Here is a 19,661-nt window from a genome sequence, read left to right as displayed (position 1 = left end):
AGACCTCTTGAATGAAGAGGAACAAAATCACCATCATTTTAGGCCCTCATCTTATAATTACCAAGGTTTTCATGCATTCTTCAGCAACAGACATAAAAGAAGTAAAATGAGTGTATTGAAGTGGTTTCCATCGTGGTTGTAACTTACAGAATGACCAGTGGATGTTAAAGAGTTCCCAGCAACACTACGAAGCAGCTAAAGGCTCACACTGCAATTCTCTGCTTCTGGGGGTAGGTAACGTCCTCGCTTTGCTTCCAGGGTCCAGGTCTACAGGAAAAAAAGAACTCATGACCCTGACTCGGGACTCAACCACCACTGACCCTTTTCAATCCCCTGTTGATCTTTATATGACAATGGCTTAGCCTACTCTCAAGGGCAAAGCAAGGCTTTCTCTATAAAGAATGAAAAGCTATCACGGTTTCTCTCCCTTGCCACAATTTTCTAACCCAAATATGCTCCACTAGGCCTGCTGCCACTCCCTCAATTAAAGAGCAAAAATGCAAAACAAAACTTTGAGTTTCTCATCGTGCTCTGATTTCCTGTTGGGTTTGGTTTCATTGTGTGTGTGAGTGTGTGTGAGAGTGTGTGTGTGTGTGTGTGTGTGTGTGTGTGTGTGTATGTATTTTGTCCCACACAGGATCAGTTCTGTGTCCTTCCTTCATGAGGCAGGAGGTTTGACAGTCATTCAGAAATTGACACCCTCCACCCATTTCCCTGACAATCCTTTGCTTGTAGACTTTCCAAATGAGTCCATTTTATTGCTTTTTCAATCACGTGTGATAAGTTGAAATAATGCTACTTTGTATGATATCTTTACTTAGAGGCCCCTAGAAAGCCTTTTCGGAGGTATCATTTCATATACATGCACACACCCCATCCCCACTACTACTACCTCCTACCTCCCCACACAAAGAAGAAATTAAGATAGCAATTTAACAAGAGTTAACATTTCTCTAGGACTCTACTTTTTACTGCCAATTTGTCAGAGCTAATTCTTTACCGAGCAGAACTTAGTTTACTTATCTATATTGTTTCTACATTCAAGCATTTTCTTTGCATACATTTTTCAAGCAGAATATCATTTTTTTCTAAATGATGTATTTAATAGGGTGCCCTCATAATGCAGAGCCCAACCAGCATATTTGAGATTAAGGAGACACTATCTACAATTATGCTGGGACAGTAGCTATAAACCTGTATGTATGTTCTCCTTACTCTCCAGTGACTTATCTGAGTTTATGGACACATGGTCAACTGGGTTCACTGGATGGCAAAACTATTTTTGCACAGCCCTTCCTCCTGTCCCTCCCTATCTGACTTGGTTGGTCCATAGCCCTTGCCCAAACCTGCAAGATGGCTATGATAGGGAGGGGTCCCAGGATTTGGGGCCTGAGCCTCTGTATTTGTATGGCATACCCTCAAGGTTTCCATGACTGCCTGGAGGAGAGGGTTAGGGATCCTTGTCACATTAACACCAGAAAAGGGGTCATTTAAAACCAGATGGGCAGCAAAAGGCCTTTGTAAACCCCCTGTGGGCCTCCCTGGTGGCTCTTCCAAGAGTCTACCTTGATGGGAAGATTAAGGCCAATGCTTCTTAGCTGTGGACTAAACCAGGCTGCCTGGCCTCCTGATTGGTAACTCAAGGCCTGTAATTTCTGGAGACTGCTCTTGATCCTGTGGGACTCTGCTCTGCTGGCTCTGATGTCATGACTTTGCTTCTGCCTGGACAAGTGGTCCCCACACCCTTTTTTTTTTTTTTTTTTTAATCTTCATTTTATTGAGATATATTCACATACCACTCAGTCATACAAAACAAATCGTACTTTCGATTGTTTACAGTACCATTACATAGTGGTACATTCATCACCACAAATCAATCCCTGACACCTTCATTAGCACACACACAAAAATAACAAGAATAATAATTAGAGTGAAAAAGAGCAATTGAAGTAAAAAAGAACACTGGGTACCTTTGTCTGTTTGTTTCCTTCCCCTATTTTTCTACTCATCCATCCCTAAACTAGACAAAGTGGAGTGTGGTCCTTATGGCTTTCCCAATCCCATTGTCACCCCTCATAAGCTACATTTTTATACAACCGTCTTCGAGATTCATGGGTTCTGGGTTGTAGTTTGATAGTTTCAGGTATCTACCACCAGCTACCCCAATTCTTTAGAACCTAAAAAGGGTTGTCTAAAGTGTGCATAAGAGTGCCCACCAGAGTGACCTCTCGGCTCCTTTTGGAATCTCTCTGCCACTGAAGCTTATTTCATTTCCTTTCACATCCCCCTTTTGGTCAAGAAGATGTTCTCTGTCCCATGATGCCAGGTCTACATTCCTCCCCAGGAGTCATATTCCACGTTGCCAGGGAGATTCACTCCCCTGGGTGTCTGATCCCACGTAGGGGGGAGGGCAGTGATTTCACCTTTCAAGTTGGCTTAGCTAGAGAGACAGGGCCACATCTGAGCAACAAAGAGGCATTCGGGAGGAGGCTCTTAGGCACAACCACAGGGAGGCCTAGCCTCTCCTTTGCAGCAACCGTCTTCCCAAGGGTAAAACCTGTGGTAGAGGGCTCAACCCATCAAACCACCAGTCCCCTATGTCTGTGGTCATGTTAGCAACCATGGAGGTGGGGTAGGCGAATACCCCTGCATTCTCCACAGGCTCCTCAAGGGGGCACTACATCTTTTTTTTTTTTTTTTTTAACTTTCCCTTCTTTTTTAAATCAACTGTATGAAAAAAAAGTTAAAAAGAAAACAAACATACAATAAAAGAACATTTCAAAGAGACCATAACAAGGGAGTAAGAAAAAGACAACTAACCTAAGATAACTGCTTAACTTCCAACATGTTCCTACTTTACCCCAAGAAAGTTACCTAATATAGCAACATTTCTGTGAACTTGTTCCTACTATATCCATCAGAAATTAACAGACCATAGCCATTCCTGGGCATCCCCAGAACGTTAAATAGCTTATCTGTTCTTCTTGGATTATTGTTCCCCCTTCCTTAATTGCTCTCTATTGCTAGTTCCCCTACATTCTACATTATAAACCATCTGTTTTACATTTTTCAAAGTTCACATTAGTGGTAGCATATAATATTTCTCTTTTTGTGCCTGGCTTATTTCGCTCAGCATTATGTCTTCAAGGTTCATCCATGTTGTCATATGTTTCACGAGATCGTTCCTTCTTACTGCCGTGCCCACACCCTTTTTTAAATAGACTTAACACTGATCTTCTCCCAACTCAGCCCAAATGTGTTAATTTCTCTCAGAAAATCTACTTTTTGAAGGTAATTATCTTTGAGACTAGTTTCATTCTCATTCAATTTCAGTATTCTACCAGTGTTGATCTAACGGGAACTCAGATAAAAATTATATTTTCCAAAGTTATGATTAAAATACCATAGGTTTACTAGGGGGCTTTGTGAACCCTGCGTTCTACTAGAGGGTCACACGGTGTGCGGGATCCCCGATGGCAGAGGTCACATGAGGCCCAGGTTCGGCGGACCTCTCGTAGGGTCCTACGTCTCACAACGAAAGCGCTTCCAGTTCATCGCTAACCAAAGAAATGGAAGTCTCAGCCATGGGGGATGATCATTTTATTCCCAGCCCAGTAATAAAACTCCACAAATGAAGCAGCTCGCAGTTTGTCAACCCTCGCACGGGAGGACCCAGGCAGTCTGCACCAGTTCCCTGTGGCCCAGGAGACATCGGTGAGTGACGCCGATGACCCTAGGAAAGAGTAAGGGGGATAACTTCCCTCTAACCATAGCTTTAGCTGAATCTTTCAATTTTTAATTATTCATTTTTCCATAGCTTCTAATTATTTGGCGATTTATTCTCGATTGGCTATTCAGACATTTAGTTGTATATTTCTTAATATTCTGAAATAGGGAAAATTCTAGTTTTCTTTTTATTTCTATCTTAAATGCATTTTGGTCATGGAATATATTCTGTGAGAATTAAATCTTCTGAAATTTTGGTTCTTAATAGGGTCAAGTTTTGTCAATGCTCTGTGTTTGTGAAAAAGGTGTGTATTCTGCAGTGGCTGTATGCATTGTCCTAAGTTTTCTAATTGTTCTGTCCGTATTAATTTTTTGTTGTTTTGAACAATTGGTTACCGAGAGTAAGATTTATCTATTTTTGTCAATTTTTCATTATATATTTGAGGCTACATTAAATAAAGGCATAAAAACACACACACACACACACACACAAAATACCATAGGTTTACAATCACAAATAAAGAGATCCAATCAGTCATCAAAAAACTTCCTGCAAATAAAAACCCAGGGCCAGATGGCTGCACAGGGGAATTTTACCAAACATTTCAAAAAGACCTGACACCATTCCTGTTCAAACTCTTTCAAAAAATTGAAGAAAAAGGAACACTACCTAACTCATTTTATGAAGCTAACATTACTCTAATACCAAAATCAGATAAAGATGCTACAAAAAAAGAAAATTACAGACCAATCTCTTTAATGAATATAGACGCAAAAATCCTCAACAAAGTACTTGCAAATCGAATCCAAAGACACATCAAAAGAATAATACACCACAACCAAATGGGGTTCATTCCAGCATGCAAGGGTGGTTCAACATAAGAAAATCAATGTAATACAACACATTAACAACTCAGAGGGAAAAATCAAATGATCATCTCAATAGATGCAGAAAAAGCATTAGACAAAATTCAGCATCCTTTTTTGATAAAATCACTTCAAAATGTAGGAATGGAGGAAACTTCCTCAATCTGATAAAGGGCATATATAAAAAACCCACAGCCAGCATAGTACTCAACAGCGAGAGAATGAAAGCCTTTCCCCTAAGATTGGGAACGAGAAAAGGATGCCTGCTGTCACTGCTTCTATTCAACATTGTACTAGAAGTTCTAGCCAGAGCACTCCGGCAAGACAAAGAAATAAAAGGCATCCAAATTGGAAAGGAAGAAGTAAAATTGTCATTATTTGCAGTCGATATGATTGTATATTTGGAAAATCCTGAGAAATCGATGACACAGTGACTTGAGCTAATAAACAAATTCAGCAAAGTAGTGGGATATAAGATTAATGTGCAAAAGTCAGTAATGTTTCTACACACCAGAAATAGTCTAACTGAAGAGACACTCAAGAAAAAAATTCCATTTACAATGGCAACTAAAAAAAGTCAAGTACCTAAGAATAAATTTAACCAATGACATAAAAGACCTCTACACAAAAAATTACATAACTTTATTAAAAGAAATAAAAGGGCACCTAAAGAGGTGGGAAGATATTCATGTTCATGGATAGGAAGGCTAAACGTTGTTAAGATGTCAATTCTACCCACACTGATCTACAGAGTGAATGCAGTTCCATCAAAATTCCAACAACATACTTTGCAGACTTGGAAAAGCTAGTTATCAAATTTATTTGGAAGGGAAAGTGGTCTCAAATTGCTAAAAACATTCTAAAAAAGAATGAAGTCAGAGGACTTATATTTCCTCACTTTGAAGCCTAAAGACACATGTGCCAGTTTGGATTTATTATGTCCCCCAAAAGCCATGTTCTTTAATGCAATCTTGTAAAGGCAGACATTAGTCTTTTGATCGAGTGCTTCCATGGAGATGTGACTCAATCAATTGTGGGTGAGAACTTTGATTAAATTATTTGCATGGAGATAGGGACCCTGCCCATTCAGGGTGGGCCTTGATTAAATCACTGGAGCCCAGTAAGAGGGCTCAGCCATAGAAGGAATTCAGAGCAGCTGAGAGGGACATTTTGGAGAGAAGCTAAAAGCTGACACTGATGCTGACACTTAGAGATATCTGGTTGATGCTCTGAGATGCTAGCCCAGAGTTTGCTCCAGAGAAGCCAAGAGAGGAACCCAGATGCTTAAATGCACAGGAGATGAAGAAGCTCAGAGAGACACATTCAGAGACATTTTGGAGAAAGTCATTTTGAAACCAGAACCCAGGAGCAAAGGATCAGCAGATGCCAGCCATGTGCCTTCTTAGCTAACTGAGGTGTTCTGGACACCATTGGTTGCTCTTCAGTGAAGGTATCCTCTTGTTGATGACTTAGTTTGGACACTTTTTTGGCCTTAGGACTGTAAATTCGTAACCAAATAAATCCCCTTTATAAAAGCCAATCCATTTCTGGTATTTTGCATAATGGCAGCTTTAGCAACCTGAAACACCATAGTAGTCAAAACAGCACGGTACTGGCATGAAGATAGAATATTGATCAGTGGAATAAAATTGAGGGTGCAGAAATAGACCCCTAGATTTATGGTTGACTGATCTTTGATAAGGCTCCCAAATCCACTGAGCTGGGACAGAACAGTCTCTTCAACAAATGGGGCTGGGAGAACTGGATACCCACATCCAAAAGAATGAAAGAGGACCCTTATCTCATACCCTATACAAAAATTAACTCAAAGTGAATCAAGGACCTCAGTATAAGAGACAGTACCATAAAACTCCTAAAAGATAACGTAGGGAAACATCTTCAAGACCCAGTATTAGGAGGTCATTTCTTAGACCTTACACCCAAAGCAGAAGCAACAAAAGAAAAAATAGATAAATGGGAACTCCTCAAAATCAAAAGGTTCTGTACCTCAAAGGAATTTGTCAAAAAGGTGAAGAGGCAGCCAACACAATGGGAGAAAAATATTTGGAAATCATATATTGGATAAACATATATCAGATATCTCTTATCATATATCTGATAAGAGACTGATACCTTGCATATAAAAAGAAATCCTACAACTCAATAACAATACTACAAATAGCCCAATTATAAAATGGGCAAAAGATATGAAAAGACAATTTGCTGAAGAGGAAATACAAATGCTAAAAAACACATGAAAAAATGTTCATATTCACTAGCTATTAGGGAGATGCAAATCAAGATGACAATGAGATATCATTTCACACCAATAAGAATGGCTGTCATTAAACAAACAGGAAACTACAAATGCTGGAGAGGATGTGGAGAAACTGGAACTTTTATTCATTGCTGGTGGGACTGTGGAAGGCAGTTTGGCAGTTCCTCAGAAAACTGGGTATCGACTTACCCTATGATCTGGCAATTTCACTTCTCAGCTTATACCCAGAAGATCTGAAAGCAGTGACACGAACAGATATTTGCACACCAATGTTCGTAGTGGCATTGTTCACAATTGCCAAGAGATGGAAACAATCCAAGTGTCCTTCAACAGACGAGTGGATAAACAAAATGAGGTATATACATATGATGAAGTACTATGCAGCAGTAAGAAGGAACGAAGTCCTGAAACACATGACAACATGGATGAACCTTGAAGACATAATGCTAAGTGAAATATTCCAGGCACAAAAGGAGAGATATTGTATGTTACCACTAATATAAACTCCTTGAACAATGTAAAATCAGTGTCTTATAATGTAGAATATGAGGTACCTAGAGATAGACAAAAGCTAGTGACGGGAATGATAACCTAATCTGTACAGACATGACACTGAGGGTGAACTTAAAGGTATGGGAGTGGACAGGGGTGATGATGGTTCACTAAAGGGATTATAAGTTATCAGTGATACACTGAATGTGAACATGATCTAAAATGGTTGTTTAAAGGCATGTAACCCACAGAGTAGCACTACAAACATAAATAAGTGTTAGCATGATACACTTATAAGGTATGACACTGGTACAAATAGTTAACAACAGAGTGGTATATGGAAAAACTACCCATTCCGTATTATAGACTACATCTAATAGGAATACCTAACCAGCACTACGCTAATTCTAGTGATGAATCATTAGCGACTGTTAAGAGCTCTGGGATGTTTTGTGTTATAATAATTGTTTAAAATTGAGAGTGATGATTGTACAACTAAGTGAAGATAATGTGAGACACTTATTGTTTATCTTGGACAGAATACATGCTATGTGAAATTAGGAACCCCCTACTTAATAAGTCAAGCCCTTAATCTTGAGGCTTGCTCTTGTGAACCTGAGGGCTATAAATGGGGGGTGAATCCCTTCTATAATCATGCCTAAGAGTCACCTCCAGAGAACCTCTTTTGTTGCTCAGCTGTGGCCTTTCTCTCTCTAGGCCCAACTCAGCAAAGGTTTCATTAACCTTCCCCCTATGTGGGATATGACTCCTAGGGGAGTGAATCTCCCTGGCGAAGTGCAATGCAACTCCCAGGAATGAGCCTGGCCCAGGAGTCGAGGGATTGGGAATGCATTCTTGACCAAAAAAGGGAAAAGAAAAGTAACAAAATAAGGTTACAGTGGCTAAGAGGTTTCAAATAGAATTGAGAAGCTATCCTGGAGGTTTCTCTTATGCAAGCCCCAGCTGGGTATCCCAAATGGCCACAGTATGCTAAGCCCTAACCAACAGTAGTCCCCAGATACCCAGGTCCTTATCTGAGATTCTATAAAAGTTTCACTCATGAAATTTCTCTCTCAGAAACTTAAATCCACCAGAATGTTCCTATGCCAGACAAGTCCTAAAATCCAGAGGCAAAAGCCTCTTTAAGAACAATAACCAGATGCAGCCTCCTTCCCCATAATGTGGACATCCCTGTTCAATATGAACAAGTTAGGGGGCTCACTGCCTAGACACCTCTGAAGATCGAGAAAGTGATTAAATGAGAGAAGGGGTAGCAACAGACAAGATAGGATTTAACAAAGGATTATGAATACTGTCTTTCTTTTTTTAGATGCTAGGGTACTAGAACAGCTAGAAGGAAATAACTGAAATGGTAGAAGTATAAACCGTAACATTCTTTGAAATTTGCTCTCTAACTACTTGTTAAAGTATACTTTGAAAGTTATCACTGTTATGTATATATGTTAAATTTCACAATAAATATGTATTAAAAATTAAAAAAAAAAAACACATAGGTTTAAAAATTTTCTTCCCTACATAGGGATGGGAGCATTTTGGATCAATACTATTTTTTTTTTTTTAGTGGATTGAAATTAATCTTTACGTCACAATTTTGGGACCATCATTTAACTCATTGTCATGTTTTCTCAAATGAAATCAATCTCAAGACCAAATATCTTGATTCTGGCAGACAAAGTTTTGCTGATGAAGTGAGAATTCTCAGTTGTCATGCTAAAGGATAGGGGATCAGTGTGCCCCTCTATATTTCTGAGTGCTATTAAAATAATGCCAGTAATAAATGAAGAGTGCTTCCTCTAACTGCCTCTGTTGACAATTTTCCGGGACTGAGTAAATATTTGCATGGCATAACTATAAGACCTGAACAGTGCCTGAGCGCTCAATGAAGAGCAATTCAACTCTCTCCCTTCCTTTCTATGGAAAAGACATTCAGCATTAAGCTCAGTAACACTTCAATACAAAGATACAGTATCTTTCCTCTAATGACTCATTACTACCTATTTTTAGATGTAAGTACATTTATATAAAATAATGATGCCATGGTGTGCCTGGGCTTTTCACATCATTACTTCCTTTTCCCTTGTCTTGTAGCCATGCATCTAATGGAGCTTCAAAAGTCAAAATGTTATCAATTCAATTGCCAGGGGCAGTCCTGGGCACTTCATTTGATCCAGCTCTTGCAGCAGTGCTAAAGAAGGCAGAACAAGGAGGTCTACTGGAATCCTAGCAGAAGTGTGATGAAATGTGGTGGGTCCGACTCTCTTTGATGTTATATATCATTGCTTCTTGTAGCGACACATCATTTAGCTGACATTGCTGGGGAATGAAGTGTTCCACATAAACACATTTTCCAGATAACTGGAGCTGACTCTTTTTCATGCAAACACTTTTATATTCTAAGAGTTAAGAGTTTGGATGAAAGTCTTTCTAAAATATACAACAGTTTCTGGGCTTCCTAAAGAGAGCAAAGGAAATACATGGAAAAGATTCTTTTTGATCCAGGGATATCTAATAGTGCTGCCAATCCTAGAGCAGGGAGTTTTGTTTTTTAATTTTGTATCACTTACAATTCATCTCCTACTTAACTCCTAAAAAGAATGTAAGGCAAAATACAATAAAAATGCACACAATAGGCCAGGTTAAGCTCCCTGACAAGTGTCTGGAGTACATATTAATTTTATATGGAAGCCAGATGCATATACTTTCAATATCAGGCAGCAAAAGGGACACATTGTTTTGAAAACCGAAGAAGTCGCTTCATATTTTTCCTCAGTTGGAGCTCCTTATTGCATCAACATCGGGGTGGCCTCAGAGGGAGGTTTGCTGAAGCAGCTATGAAACCACAGCTTATTCTACAGCTTATTCTCTTTGGAACACAGGTGTCAGCCAAAACCAACACCCTCCTTATTAACATTAGGTCACATTCTTAGAATTCTCTGTCTTTTGCCACTGACCTGGCCTCCAGTCTACCTCAAACTTTTCCTTCACTCATACATCTTTCTCACTCTCTCCAAAGCTTTATATGCTATTACCTCTTCCTTAATTCTCATCCTCATTCTTTCCCCACCTACTTCTTACCCAGACCCTTCTTTGTCCTGTTTCATTTTAGTAAACACCTATACTTCCTCAATCCTTTCTTCCAACTAGAAGCTGTACAATTGAGTCCATTCCTGCTCTGGATAAATAAGAGAACTGAGAACAAGTTATTTGAAAATACCTGATTCAGTTTACTGGATTAGTCAAGTCAATGGGTAAGAAAACACAAGGGAAAGCAAAGTATTGGTGTTGTTAATGAGCTTTAAAGATTATTTGGTGGCCTCTTTTGGCAAGAAAAAATTAATTGCCGATGAGTAATTATCTGAGAGAATATGAGCACTACAGATATGCATAATAATAAAAGCACTTGACCATGACTATCTGTGATCAGAAACTAAGTAAACCCTGAAAATAACAGTAACAACAACAAAAAATAGGAAAGATGGAGGTTTATCCGTGGGCAGCTGACACAAAAAGGGAATTGTTTACTCCCAATGGCTCTGGCCTCTTATGATCTATATTGGTTTGGTTCCCTTTATGTGGACCACCCTCATGCTTGTCTCAGAGTGACTCTAAAATTAAGTCTTCTAATTAGGTTATGACTATTTAATGGTTATTACTAAGAACAACAACATACTTTAGAATTGGCCCATACATAAAGCCACGTATACTTACGGGAAAAGTATTTAGCATGACAAATTTTATGTCAAGAAAAATGTCAAGCTTCTGTGTAGAACCTTGGGAAATTCTACCAGGATTTGAAGACTTTCAGAGTTTCATGTTATCTTGCTCCTGGGGCCTCTCTTCTTTATTGTGGGGGTAGAAGCAGGGAAGCAGCTCCCAGCTCAGGGCTTGTGTCCTGAATAATCAAAAACACTTTAGGGAAATAATGTTACCTTCAGGAAAAGATTGGAACTCCTGATGAGATATTTACAGACTTGATTCCTTATTATTTACTCAGTCTCTACAATGACTAGTTGAGAAGTGAGGCATTTTATAAATCAGAATAGAGTGTGTATTGGGAGGGGGGATTTATGTGGTGGGGAGCGTAGCAAGAAGTGAGATTAGTCTCTACCCATCAATACTTCTAATATTCATTAGATTAAGTCAGTCAAATCATATTACAATTTCCCCCAGATTGATGATGTTGGGCCTATTAATGCATCTGATATAATTGCTTGCCTAAGCCTTTTCAAACTAGGTTATCATTTCAGTATCATTTTATTAGGTACTAGTTCTATGATTGAATGGCTGGATGCAACCAATATTAACTGAGTATTGTGCACTATATTATGTTTGGGACTTACAAAATTGAAAAGAAATAGGTGGTGTTTTCAAGTTGTCTATAGTCTAGTAAGAAAATATATGGCCAAGCAAACATTAAAACACAGGATGATAATTGCTATAAAGGGCTGTTGGTGATTGTAAGACCCCAGATAGTTTGTCTCTTCTTCTCTACAAATTCTGAACTATTTGAGAAATAGATAAAAGGGGTTAAATAAGAAAAAAATATAGGCTTTCTTGCTAGTAATGTTGGTTTGGAGAATGTGGCTTGGACCTAAGGCCAAAATTAGGCATTATACTTCTTCCTGCTGAAATGACCTTGTCTGGTAGTGGGTAGCTGCTCTGATTAGCGCATACAAGGTGGCAAGAAGCCAAGAGAAAAAGGGTTGTTTGTGGCCGCCGGGTCCAGAAAGTGTCACAGAGGCTGGGTCCTTCATGAGTAGTATGACCGTGTATCCCAGTTTCACTAATCATTCTTCTGAGTGAGTAGAGAGAAGGGATGGAAGGATTCCTCTAGAACTATAACCTCCAGGCTTTTATTCTCCTTTTGAGTTGAAAAGCCTGCCTTTTTGTTGCACGCATGTAGCACTCTGCTTACCAAGTGGGAAGGAGGGTCAAAGGACTGGGAGCACAGCAAATGCAAATCGAGGCAAAGAGTTCTCAAATGTGTCATCCTGCTAAAGCTCATGGGGCCTTGGGAGAGAAGTTGTAGGCTGAAGTGGGTACTCAATGCATTTTCTGAATAGGGCCCCATATAAATCCCTGGCTCCCAGTTGTATGTCAAACAGGAGGCATTTGTTTGTCTGCACCCTCAGTGGATGTTATTCTGCATTTGTACCCTCAAATAAAGGAAGCACACATGCTATTATTATATCAATGACTACAGTAACTGATCACACATTTATGCACACACAGTGATGCCTAACTCCTTTGTGGGGGACCCACATGATCCTTTTGTGATTAACATGTAGGGAATTTTCTTCTCAAGAATGAAATCCTTTATATGTAATTTTAGATTGCAATGCAGTAATTTATCTGCAAGAGATTTTTGCATATATGACAGCGGCTGCTCCAAAATAAGAAACAGATGTGTAGGGCTCCATTGAAACACAAATATGTACCAAGCATTCTTTAAATATGAAAATTTGCCATTGTAAGAGATGTGTTAGGAATTTAGCCTTTTCTGTCTGTCTAGTTTTATTTAGTCATGAGTAAAATATGACAGAGAAAGCCTCAATGAACGTCTCAGCTCAAGTTTGGAAGGCTGTGGTTCAGACTGTCTTTTGGAAAATGCCAAATGTGAACTCTGAGGCAAATGTAGGTTAGAAACGAATGATGACAGCAAAATATTAAGTAAAGTTCTGCTCCAGATACACATGGCCAATTCTGATTCTCTACTCCTTGACCATTGAAATGCTTAACAACTTTAGAAACCTGGGTTGCTTAAGTGCTTAAGTCTTCAATGTAAATTCACAATCTAAACTAATACATTGGCAGGAACAAACATAATCAGTATGAGAAACAGACCTTGAAACACATCTTAGAAACAAGGCTTTTAGAAATGTTTAATACAATCTATTCAATACCTAGAAATAAGACTTTAGAACACTTGGTCCTGATAAAACTAAGTTTTTTTTTAATTTGCCTCTTCCAAAATTGTATAATATATCAGGAGATCCACATTTGAACACATGCATATTTAGGAAATACAAAAAGCTCATTATATTTTATTGAAACAACTCTTCCGTTGCACAAATGTGCACTTGATTTAGTGCTTTTCAAAATGAATCGAGAAAGCACAATTTTTGGAGTCAGCAAAACTTTGTTTGCTCAAAATACTTGTAACAGGCACTTTACTTCCTCATTAAAATGGTTCTTTCCTCAATCCTGTTTAGTGAAATCTGCTATATTACCTTCCCTGAAAGATCCAATGATAAATAAGTAAATTATAATTTCTTCTTTGTTTATTTAAGAAAGAAATATCAGCATCACCTCCACTAAATGCAAAATAAGGAATAGTTTTGAGATGTCGCAGTTGCAGAAAGAGCCAATGATAAAGAAGTAAATTATAATTTCTTCTTTGTTTATTTAAGAAAGGAGTATCAGCGTCACCTCACTAAACGCAAAATAAGGAATAGTTTTGAGATGTCGCAGTTGCAGAACTGACTGTTGAATGTCTTTTCATGAAATTTTTAGAGTGCTCCAACATCCTCAAGTTTAGCAGTAATGCTACTCAGATGATAAGGACTAATTTTCTGTGACCTATTTTCTCTAACCTTCATGTGACCTTATAGTAGTTCTTTTGTTTGTGTGCTTGTTTTTGGCCTATTGTTTTCCCTTATTCTGCCTGCCTTCTACCTTGTGCAGCCGTGGAACTTCAAAAGAATTCTCTGTATGATAGTAGGTTTTATGGCATAGTGATTCATTCTACTATACAAAACACCATTTGCTTATAGACATTCTCCCCCAAAACAGGGGCAAAGGGAGTCATTAAAATTTTTCCCATATTTTCCGTCACAGGGAAATGTTTGGAAGAGGGGAAATTTGGATTCTTACATGCAGTGACATATTTTCTCTTGGCTATTTTTAATTCACATTTCTCCCCATGCACTTCAGGTAAAAGTCATTTTTCAAAATAGAGGCTATAGCTTTTAAAACTGAAATCAATAGACAGAAATCTCTACAAATAAATTAGGACAGACACTTCATTTCTTCTTGTTCACGTTCTCTCTGCATGATCCTTTTTATTTTTAATAAGTGATCCAGGGTACTTTTCACAAGTGTTTCAATCTTTCAGAGCTTATTATTTATAACACTATAAATACATCCACTTTAAATGCAATGATAACACAAAAAATCTACATATTGGTTAGATGAATGAGCCCTAAGAACATGTTTAAAGATAAATTTAAATTAAATTCCTACATACATCCATATTTGCTATGTTTTAGGTTTGTATGTTGAAAAATGGAGCACTTATAAACACTGAAAATAACACAAAGCTGTAGCCAGACTGAGTTTTGGACATGGATAATCAGAACAATCTGTAAAGGCTTCCCGTCTGTGGCTAATGGGATGTTTCTCCCAGCTTTGTCACCATGGCAAATACTTTATAATACACAAACATTTGTAGTGCTAAAAATCCACCCACTCTTGTTGAAAGATGGCCAGATTTTGTAAAATTACATTCCAGCTAGTGCTACCCTGCTGATTTTTAAGATAAGTTCTTTCTGTTTGCCATTCATGTCCTCAACAAAGGACCAAAGAGAAAAAAATATATAGTTTGCAAACATATATTGCAAGTTCATAGTTCAAATACCTTATAAAGAAATACTTACCAGTAGATTTTTGTGATGGCCAAATTTGGGGTGGGGGAAGGCTGTTTTTCATGGTGGTGAGGGGAGAGAGGAGAGATCTGTGGGTCGTTAATCCTCCCCCACAAATCCCATCATTCTCCCCAAATAAACATATGTCTAAGTAATCAAGCACATTTGTAGGAAAAATGTGGCTTCAGGGCAAGCCCGTTTGTCCCCTTGACAATCAGACTGCTGCCCTTAAGCTTCTATGGGGAGTTTGGGACATGTATCTTTACAACAAATGCCACTAGGGCCAGTATCTGATTGAAGTTGTAGCCAATTCCAACTTTCTATTTAGCCTCTGGAAGCAGGGCCAGGAGCGCCACATACATGGGCAAAGGACATACCAGGTTCCTCTCTGAACAGAAAAGTGTAATACATTCTTCAAATCATTCCTTTACTTACAGGGAGAGGAAAAGAAAGCTTGGTAACAGTGCATTGCCGAGCCAAATTAGAGCGAACTGTTGTGCAGCAATGCCAAAAAGATTCAGAACACATGTGAGTGGGAAAAAAATGTAGGCATAACAGCCTTTCCCACAAGTGGGTGGAAGAGGACGACTCTCAGTTTTAAAAGCATAACATAGGTGTACAGTGCCAAAAAGGTCCAGTCCAAATATTTACATGCGGTAGTGATATATGAGGAAAAGCTTAACAGAATGATTGGGGGGAAAAGAGAGAACGAGAGTGCTGCTGGAAGCTCTAGGCACAACAACGGGTTTGCTGGCGACCTGTTTGAGTTTCACAAGCCTGTTTACTCTGTTACCCAGCATCATCCTGCTACATCATATGGTCTTTCCCAGAATCTTGTTGCATCAGGCAGGAAGGCAGGAGGAGACAAGGGCAGCAATACATCACAGTTAGGAATGCCTCCTTACGGAGAAAACCCCTTGTAAGAATTGCTTGTAATTTAAAGATTATTAACTTTCAATAAAACATGAACATTTATTGCTATAATTAGGCTTTGTATTACCAAAAGTCGCCCTTAGATGTAGCGATTCAAGAAGCAATAATTTCCTCTAGTTTTACTTTGGAAAGTATATGGATGCTAATTCAGAATTTTCATTATTCAGTCCGTGCTACTGCTTAAGACAGTAAGATACATAAGAGCATCAAGCAGCTTTGCAATCAAATTTTCCCTGTATAAAATGCTCTGTGCAATATATCAACCCCAAAATGGTTTTGACTGGAAGCTGCAGCTTTTTAACAAAACAAAGGAAATTACCTTATTTGAGTTCATACTTATGGGTCAAGTTTTAGACCAATTAGTGTAATGAAGACTTATTAGGGGAGAAGATTTAGGATATTATTTTCCTTTCAGGAAAATATATTATAGTAAAACAGGAAATAAGTCTTGGTAAATAGTAATGATTTTGCTGTGAGTTTAAATAGTCATTTTACTGCCCAGTGCAAAAAAAATCTATGTTCTTGATATTTCTAATAAATTAAATACATACCGAAACCGATTCTATACAAGCAACATCTGGTGATTTAAGTCACCCCTTTGAATAGCAATTTTAACAGTTCCCAAACACAGATAGAAATATTACCTTCTATTTTGTTTAAAGTTCATTTCCTGTCTCTGGGACATTCACTGACCTTTCAGTATTGGCCATTTTGCTTTTTACTTTTTCTGGTGAGACTTATTCCAGTTCTCATTGACTTCATTCCATTCCTGACCTCTTTTCCCCTCAAGAAAATTAAATGCAGCCCAAAACATGTTGGGCACCAATTAGTTTTACAGCTCTTTTTACCTCCCTACTACTACATTCTTTATTTTGTTTCAAGTCAGCTGGTCGTCCGTACACATTCAAATCATCACAAACACCTGCATTCACATACAAAACAAACTCTATATTAAATAGATTTTTCTACACTTCCTATTTATGAAACTTGAAACCTCCTTAAGCTGATAACAGAAAATTCTTGGTAACCCTTAATTATTTGTTTTATTCAATATCATTCAGTTCCTGGCAGCAATATTTGTTCCTATGGATATTTTTTCTATCACATTTTTATTAAAATCCACAACAGACTCTATTTTATCTTTTTCTTAGATAAGTGCATTAAAGAAGAATAATGCAAATAAAAGGGAATTTTTATGGGACATGCCCTGGGATCATCCGTTGAGTGACTATAAATAAGCCAGATATGATTCTGTTTTACCTAAAGTGCTGAAGAGGACAGAGCATTCTTATCTGTGTGATGAGATAATTTGTAATCTTCTCTTTTTCCTTAGGGCAACTAAGTGCATGTGTAAGCTTGTTTGTGCTTCTAGGAAACATCTTTAATATTTCCCTGAACTCCACCACAACATTTTCAGTGAAAAATGGCTCTGCAGTTTGTTTCATCATGCTAATTGAAATGAATTATTGTACCATGCAGAAAAAGCCTTCTTCTCTTCTAAATTAGACTTTGCAGATATCTCTGATTTACCTGCAATTGGATTACAAGAGCAAAACGATGCTTCAGAATTATCTAGTTAGAAGAGGAATAGGCATCTTAGCAAAAAAATGACATGAATGACAGAATGGAAGCCATAAGAAAATGGTACAAGTTTACTCATATTTAGACAAATCAATTAGGTGTTAATTTGAAACAATCTTATGATTTATATTTTCAGCACTTTGTGACATAAAGTAGTGGTTTATTAAGTTAAGATATACCCCTCACCCATTCTACATTCATGAGCCTCTGGTCAAGGATGTGCTTTTCCTTCTTTTCTATTTTTTCTTGTGATTTGTATTACTCTGAGAAAAATGAGGCCATACAGTTCTGTGGTTTGCATGGTGCTGTTGCTTTATTATAATGCCTAACAAGTTAAATATATAAAATTGCCGTCTGGATTTCTTAGTCTGCAGTTAGGGTTAACAATTGCAGCCCTTGCCCAAGCTCTTACCCTTTTTCCAGACTCACCTTTATTCTAGTATTTCCCACTCCTAGTGTTCCGAATCTCCTCCAGATTCCCTCAGCCCTAAATATCTTCTTCAAACTCTCTTGGGTCATGCATTTAGACTGCCTTACCACAGACTTTCAAAAATGCATGCAAACAAAAACAAAACTTTGGATGGACTCTACTCTGAAAAGTTGGAAGTGTCAGGAGGCAAATTGTGATGACCAGTGGATACTTGTGAGTATGTCTTCTCTTCCCCTCACGTCTGGGCTGCCCACTAGCATTCTGCACAGGCAGTCACACTCCTTTCAGCATGTCCTCGAAAACCTCCTCCCAGGCTCCTCATTTCCTCTCCACATTCCACTCACACCAATGACACCTTGGCATTCCAGCTGAAGATTCATCTCAACCTTACCCGTTTACAGCAGCTGCTCTGGTGAAACTAACACATCACAATCCATAATATCCTGGAGGAGTGTTTTGCCAAACAGTGGTCTCAATGCATAAGTGGTCTTGAAACCAATTTTGTAGGTCCCAACCTACTTTCTAATGCTGTTTTCAGATGAAATAGAATTAGTCTAGAAAATACCGCAGGTAGTAAAGATAAGAATCGTTCTTTGAAACTTTTGTTTCAGTTTTGCATACCTTTATATTCATATTCACACATATATTGCATGCACGCAGATACTGAGTCATGATGTAAAATGTGTTTCTTATTGTGAGTCATGATCAGAAAAGTTTTGAAAGCCACTGTCCTTGATCCTTGCTATTCAAAGTATGGCTCATGGACCAATAGCATCAGCCTCATTGGGAGATTTTAGAAATGCAGAATTTCAGGTCCTACTCCAAATCTACTGAACCAGAATCTTCATTTTAGCAGTCTCCAGGGTGATTTGTGTGTACATTAGAGTCTGAGAAGCATGGTCTTAGAGGTCAGCTTCAGTGAGTCTACAGGAGGGTAAAACAATCTCTGTGTTTCACTGGAGCTGGGAATGAGTACAATGACCTACTACCTTTGAAAATTTTGGAGACAGATCTGGCACCACAGGTGTCTTCCTTTGCCTGCTTTAAGAGGCGATGCAGCTCTGCTCTGACCTTGCCAGAGTCGAAAGGGCATGGCTGCAGAGGAAACAATAATAGAGTTTATATTCATCAGCAAGTTCTTTATACTTTTGGGATTTTGTAATGTTTTCCATGGGCAGCCAGGGTGCATTTTTTTTTTTTTTTTTTTTTTTGTTTTTTGTTTTTTTCCCTTTAGTTTCTATACAACAGTGATGTCTGGGGAGGGAGTTTAGTCCACAGTACTTTTTGCTTTAACAGAGGTGATTGAAAGCTGGCTGTCCCCTGCCTGCTCAATGTAATTGTCACACAAAAATGATTTTCTCTTTCACAAATAGGTGTCCAAAAAGAATACATATGGGGAAAAAAATAAAAGAACAACATGGCCTTGATCATTGAGATTAGAATCCTGTATTATGTGTCCACAATTCCTAAAGTGCTCTCACATTCTGTGAGCCTCATCATTATGCGATTAATAAAATTACTGAATGAATACTATTTTTGTAGCATTTATGCTTGCATCTAAAATATAACACAAAGCAGCAATTCAGAATGATGAGGACTTACCATGATTTTGAACCCTGGTTTTTTTGTAGTTGAAAAGCTGGGGAAAGAAGGAGGAAGAGGGAAGAGAAAGGTTTTGGAATGACAGTGT

General features: G+C 38.3%; 1 long non-coding RNA gene across 1 annotated transcript in view; it reads right to left on the bottom strand.

The window, feature by feature from the left end:
* Positions 1-227: 227 nt before the first annotated feature.
* Positions 228-19,661, bottom strand: part of LOC119544976 — a 287,062-nt gene continuing 267,628 nt past the window's right edge. The window contains exon 3 of the long non-coding RNA XR_005218988.1: positions 228-267. This is a non-coding gene — a long non-coding RNA (uncharacterized LOC119544976). The remainder of the gene's footprint in view (positions 268-19,661) is intronic.

Source organism: Choloepus didactylus, chromosome 9 (assembly GCF_015220235.1).
Source record: "Choloepus didactylus isolate mChoDid1 chromosome 9, mChoDid1.pri, whole genome shotgun sequence".
Lineage (NCBI taxonomy): Eukaryota > Metazoa > Chordata > Mammalia > Pilosa > Megalonychidae > Choloepus > Choloepus didactylus.
This window is presented reverse-complemented; position numbering and strand designations above follow the sequence as displayed.